This window comes from Elephas maximus, chromosome 11 (assembly GCF_024166365.1).
Source record: "Elephas maximus indicus isolate mEleMax1 chromosome 11, mEleMax1 primary haplotype, whole genome shotgun sequence".
NCBI classification, from domain to species: Eukaryota; Metazoa; Chordata; class Mammalia; order Proboscidea; family Elephantidae; genus Elephas; species Elephas maximus.
In genome coordinates, this window is record NC_064829.1 from 112,787,565 (window position 1) to 112,793,944 (window position 6,380).

At 46.1% G+C, this 6,380-nt stretch overlaps 1 long non-coding RNA gene across 1 annotated transcript; it reads right to left on the minus strand.

Annotated features, from left to right (window-relative positions):
* Nucleotides 1-3,522: 3,522 nt before the first annotated feature.
* On the minus strand, nt 3,523-5,908 carry LOC126085312 (uncharacterized). Its single transcript, XR_007519236.1, has 4 exons — nt 5,448-5,908; nt 4,681-4,738; nt 4,474-4,569; nt 3,523-3,907 (listed from the first exon to the last, which is right to left on the minus strand). It is a non-coding gene; the product is annotated as an uncharacterized LOC126085312 (long non-coding RNA).
* Between the last annotated feature and the right edge of the window lie 472 nt (nt 5,909-6,380).

The following is a 6,380-nucleotide window of genomic DNA, read 5'->3' on the forward strand; positions in this document are numbered from 1 at the left end:
TTTTCTTTTGTTGCTTCCTGCATCATTTAGTATTTTCCCTGTAGAATCCTTCAATATCGCAACTTGAGGCTCGAATTTTTTCCTTAGTTCTTTCAGCTTGAGAAATGCCCAGTGTGTTCTTCCGTTTTGGTTTTCTCTCTCCAGGTCTTTGCACATGTCATTGTAATACTTTACTTTGTCTTCTCGAGCCGCCCTTTGAAATCTTCTGTCCAACTCTTTTACTTCATCATTTTTCCCTTTTGCTTTATCTACTGTATGTTCAAGAGCAAGTTTCAGAGTCTCTTCTAACATCCATTTTGGTCTTTTCTTTCTTTCCTGTCTTTTTAGGGACCTCTTGCTTTTTTCATGTATGATGTCCTTGATGTCATTCCACAACTCGTCTGGTCTTCCGTCATTAGTATGCAATGGATCAGATCTATCCTTGAGATGGTCTCTAAATTGAGGTGGGATATACTCAAGGTTGTACTTTGGTTCTTGTGGACTTGTCCTAATTTTCTTCGGTTTCAACTTGAACTTGCATATGAGCAATTGATGGTCTGTTCCACAGTCAGCCCCTGGCCTTGTTCTGACTGATGATATTCGGCTTCTCTGTCATCTATTTCCACACGTCTAGTCAATTCGATCCCTGTGTATTCCATCCGGTGAGGTCCACTTGTATATTCACCATTTATGTTGTTGAAAAAAGGTATTTGCAATGAAGAAGTTGTTGGTCTTGTGAAATTCTATCGTGTGCTCATTTCTATCACCAAGGCCAAATTTTCCAACTATTGCTCTTTCTTCTTTGTTTCCAACTTTCACATTCCAATCACCAGTAATTACCAATGCATCCTGGTTGCATGTTTGATCAATATCAGGCTGTGGAAGTTGGTAAAAGTCTTCAATTTCTTCATCTTTGGCCTTAGTCGGTTCGTGGGTTAATTTGAATAATATTAGTATTAACTGGTTTTCGTTGTAGGCATATGGATATTATCCTATCACTGACAGCGTTGTACTTCAGGATAGATCTTGCAACGTTCTTTTTGATGATGAATGGAAAGCCATCCCTCTTCAAGCTGTCATTCCTAGCATAGTGGACCATATGATTGTCTCACTCAAACTGGCCAATACCAGTCCATTTCAGCTTACTAGTACCTAGGATATTGATACTTATACATTCCATTTCATTTGTGATGATTTCCAATTTTCCTAGATTCACACTTCATACATTCTATTCTCTTATTAGTGGATGTTTGCAGCTGCTTCTTCTCATTTTGAGTCTTGCCACATCAGCAAAGGAAGGTGTTGAAGGCTTGACTCTATCCATGTCATTAAGGTTGACTCTACTTTGAGGAGGAAGTCGTCTTTTTTTTTTAATAATTTTTATTGTGCTTTAAGTGAAAGTTTACAAATCAAGTCAGTCAGTCTTTCACATATAAGCTTATATACACCTTACTCCATACTCCCACTTACTTTCCTCCTAATGAGTCAGCCCGCTCCCTCCTTCCAGTCTCTCCTTTCATGACGGTTTTGCCAGTTTCTAACCCTCTCTACCCTCCTATCTCCCCTCCAGACAGGAGATCCCATCACAGTCTCAAGTGTCCACCTGATACAAGTAGTTCACTCTTCATCAGCATCTCTCACCAACCCATTGTCCAGTCCCTTCCATGTCTGATGAGTTGTCTTCAGGAATGGTTCCTGTCCTGGGCCAACAGAAGGTTTGGGGACCATGACTGCCAGGATTCTTCTAGTCTCAGTCAGACCATTAAGTCTGGTCTTTTTATGAGAATTTGGGGTCTGCATCCCACTGATCTCCTGCTCCCTCAGGGGTTCTCTGTTGTGCTCCCTGTCAGGGCAGTCATCGGTTGTGGCCGGGTACCATCTACTTCTTCTGGTCTCAGGATGATGGAAGTCTCTGGTTCATGTGGCCCTTTCTGTCTCTTGGGCTCATAGTTATCGTGTGACCTTGGTATTCTTCATTCCCCTTTGATCCAGGTGGGTTGAGACCAATTGATGCATCTTAGATGGCCGCTTGTTAGCATTTAAGACCCCAGACGCCACAGAGGAAGTTGTCTTTTGAGTGCCTTCCAACATGAGGGGCTCATCTTCTGTCACTATTTCAGACAGTGTTCTGCTGCTGTTCATAAGGTTTTCACTGGCTGTTTTCTCGAGTAGACCACTGGTTCCTTCTTCCTAGTCTGTCTTAGTCTGGAAGCTCCACTGAAACCTGTCTGCCATGGGTGACCCTACTGGTACTTGAATATTGGTGGCATAGCTTCCAGCATCACGGCAACATGCAAGCCCCCACAGTAAGACAAACTGACAGACGTGTGGGGAAGAGTTACCATAGTTGTCCTTTATTCCCTTATTCCTCTCAGTGCTCTCTCTTGCCTTGGTCATGTTGTGCTGACTTCTCCCTTATTGTGTATTGCCTTTCCCTTCACCTGTATTAACGCATGTCTCTACTCTCTCTTTGGTAATTTTCCCTCCCTTCCCCATCCCTGGTGATCATGAAGGAGTCTTTTTATTTTCCTTGTGTGTAAAACTTTTGTTGTTAGTTCTTAAAAATGGTCTCATACAATATTTGTCTTTTTGTGGTTGGCTTATTTCACTCAGCATAATGCCCTTCATATTCATCCATGTTGTGAGATGTTTTGTGAATTTGTCATTCTTTATTGTTGTGTAGTATTCCATTGTGTGCATATACCACATTTTGGTAATCCATTCATCTGTTGATGGGCACTTAGGTTGTCCACCTTTTTGCTCTCATGAGTAATGGTGCAATGAACATGGGTGTGCATATGTCTATTCATGTCACGGCTCTTATTTCTTTAGGGTATATACCTAGGATGGGGATTGCTGGATCATATGGTATTTCAATTTCTAGCTTTTTGAGGAAGTGCCGTACCATTTTCCATAGTAGTTGTACCATTTTACAGTCCCACCAGCAGTGTACAAGAATTCCAATTTCCCCACATCCTTACCAACATTTGTTATTTTCTGTCTTTCCGATTAGTGCCAGTAATGTCTGGGTGAGACAGTAACTCATTGTAGTTTTGATTTGCATCTTTCTAATTCCTAGTAGAGCCCTGGTGGCTCAGTGGTTGAGTTCAGCTGCTAACCAAAAGGTTGGCAGTGTGAATTAACCAAGCCATTCCTTGGAAACCTTATGGGGCAGTTCTTCTTTGTCCTATACGGTTGCTATGAATTGGAATGGACTCAACTTGGCAGTGGGTTTTTCTTAATTGCTGATGATCATAAGCATTTCTGCATATGTTTATTAGCAGTCAACCCCACTTACTTTTAAGTGACTCTCCCTAGACTGAGCTTGCTTGGGTAGGGGCCATGAGGAATGCCACCAGACCTCTCGGATTTTCCTTAAAAGACTCCTTAATTCTTCCCATCATTCCTGGTCTGCAACCCTAGCCCACCTGGCTCCTCTCAGGGCTGGGCCTGCATCCCCCTAGGGCCTGGGCTTGGGCTCTGGCCTGCCTTCACTTCTTCAGAAGATGAGTCAGAGGGAAAGAAATAGACACACCCTGAAAATCACCAGAAAGTGCTCTGTTTATTTTCCAAACAATTTTCTTGAAATGTTCCAGGAGTACATGGGCCGCACAAATGTATGAACGGGGGGGAAAAAATTACATGTACAGTAATTTTTAAAAAGTGAAGGTTAATCTTGGGAGATACCAGTTCCCCTCCCCGCCACCCGCCCTCCAGACTTCCAGCATTTCCATTATGGTTAAGCTCAACTAACCTAGCATTAAAAAAAAGAATGCAAGAACTTCTGAAAAAAAAAAAAAAACCCAAACAAAAACAGCATAAAGGAAAAATGTTCTCCTGCTCAGATGGGACTCTTCCTGGGCACCTAATTAGGAGGCGTGCTGGACAGTGGAGAAACACAACTTCAGGGTGTAAGGGTATGGCCCATCTGCAAAGGAGGGGGAGAGAAGACAGGTTTAGCTTGCCCTCTACCTGGCAGCTCCCCCACCCGCATCCCATATTCCACATATCTCCCATTTTCTGCAGCTCAGCTGCAGGCTCTAACTGGTCTCTGCCAGATGCCAGACTTAACAATGAGCCAAATGCACAAAGCATTTCTCCTTCCCTTCCCTCATCTTCGTGGAGAATCCCACTGCTAGCCCCCTGCCTGGGTACCGCCTGAGTCAACCTCTCCGGCTGACACTGCTCTGCTAGGGGTTTTACTGGCAGCTTCTGACGCTGAGAGAATGCCAGCTCCCTGGAGGACTCGCCTGAGCAACTCCCAAGCTTGTGGAGTGGGTGGCAGCAAACAACAGGCTGGCCCTCCTATGGGGACCATCAGGCAGCTCTCCTGGCGACCAGGTCCCACCTGCCTGCCTGCCTGCCGGCCTGTGTCAGAAACAGAGAGGGACTCTCTGAGGCCCTGTCTCAATGGCAGGATGGGCCTGCTCTGGCCTGAAGCCAGTCAGCCATGAGGCCAGCAGGGAGATGACTGCAGGACATGCAGATACTCACTTGGGTTTTTCATCTGGTAATGGTTCAGGAAGCCCAGCGTCTCCAGGGCATTGCTCTTGGATTCCCACTCCAGCAGCCCAGAGGAGCTGCGTTCACCTGGTTAGAACGCGAGGGGAGACAAAGGTTTCAGCTGACTGCAGCAGGAAGCCGCCAGTCGCCCATCTACAGACCAGGAATCTGGGAGGAAGGCGGGGGCACTTTACTCACTTTTGCCTGAGAACACTTTCACAGAGGAGGGCCGCTTCACTCCCAGCTCATCACAGATCTGCAAAGGAGACACCAGACTCAGAAACGCAGGCAGCACCGCATGGCAACTGTACCCCACATGACTGAGTGCTTGGAGTGTTCTCGAGAAAGGGTTTCTAACTTCTACACAAGAAAGGTCTAAAAATTCCACTCTCAATGTTGCCAAGGACTGGGAAGGACTTTGTACACTTCCCCCCTTCAGCAGCTGTTGGAGTGCATTGATCCTAAGTAAATGTTTACTGAACAGCAAACTCTCAGGCCAGAGCAAGATCCAATGTCCAACTTGGCCAGTCAGCCCTCATCTCCGCTACCCCCCACAGGTGCCCTAGTTCCCTCTGACCTCACGTTCTGATGTTATCTAGTCACCCTGGGGCCCTGACAACGTGGCTGTTTTGAGACTGGGCTCTGATCACTGGGTCTGTGAGGCATCCTTCCCAGTAGATGAACTTGACAAACAAGCAGAGAAGGAGCATGACAAACTCTACAGTCAGCAGAAACAAACAAAGAGCATGTGACGGGGGCTGGTAGAGTGGGACCATTCTCCTGCTTGTCTTTGGGCAGGAAAGAATCACGCCGTGCCATTAGATTCAGGACCACGGAGAGTTACAGTCAATGTCCTCAACCCCCAACATTTGGGTCAGGCAAAGCCTCAGGGGCACCAGGATTTTGGGACTCCTCCAGGCATGAACCCCCTCAGAGGAAGGGCACAGACACCCACAGCCACTTACACAGCCTCCTGCATGACTATGGAGAGCAATAGCTGATGCTTTTCTCCATCATGACAAACTGTATTTTCCAGTAATGATCACAGTAGTATCTCCATCCCACATGCTCACTGCAATGTGACACTGTCACTTCTCCAGTGGAGTGGAGTTTCTTCCTATCTGGTCAAGGCCTGAGATGGTTTGGATGAATAGAACACAGAGCCGTTTCTGGATGTACCCCTTACTTGGCCTGCAGCTTTCACGTCCTACCCCTTAACCTCTGTCTCTGAGGGTAGCCAGCCCACAGGTAAGGAGTCCAACTACTCAGGGAGTGCAGTGCTGTCAGAAGTCGGAGTCACATGGAGAGGCTGATGTAGGTGCTCTGGTCACTCTCTGTCTCTTGGATCCAGGAGCTTCAGTGCAGGGACCCCAGTTCCAAAGGATGTGCTGGCTCCTGGCTGTTCTTCCTTGGTAGTGATGGGATTCTCTCCCTCCCACCTCTGGGATGGCTCATTTCAAGCCCAGTAGGATGGCAAAAATGACCAATCCATTTGTTGGGCCACAATTACGCTATCACACATTTCCTGTCCAATCACTTGGGTGGAAGTTACAAAACCATGGTTCGAAAGGCCACATGAAAGTGGTCCACAGCAATAGTCTAGCTTCTCGGATTATTTGCTCATCATACAGATTGCATAAGTATGGTGAAAGGACACAACGCTGCCACACACCTTCCCTGACTTTAACCACGCAATATCCCCTTGTTCTATTCGAGTCACTGCGTCTTGGTGTAAGTACAGGTTCCTCAGGAGTACGTTTAAGTGTTTTGGAATTTCCATTCTTCGAAATGTTATCCACAATTTGTTATAATCCACAGAGTTGAATGCCTTTGCACAGTCAATAAAACACGGATAAACATCTTTCTGGTATTCTCTGTTTTCAGCCAGGATCCATCTG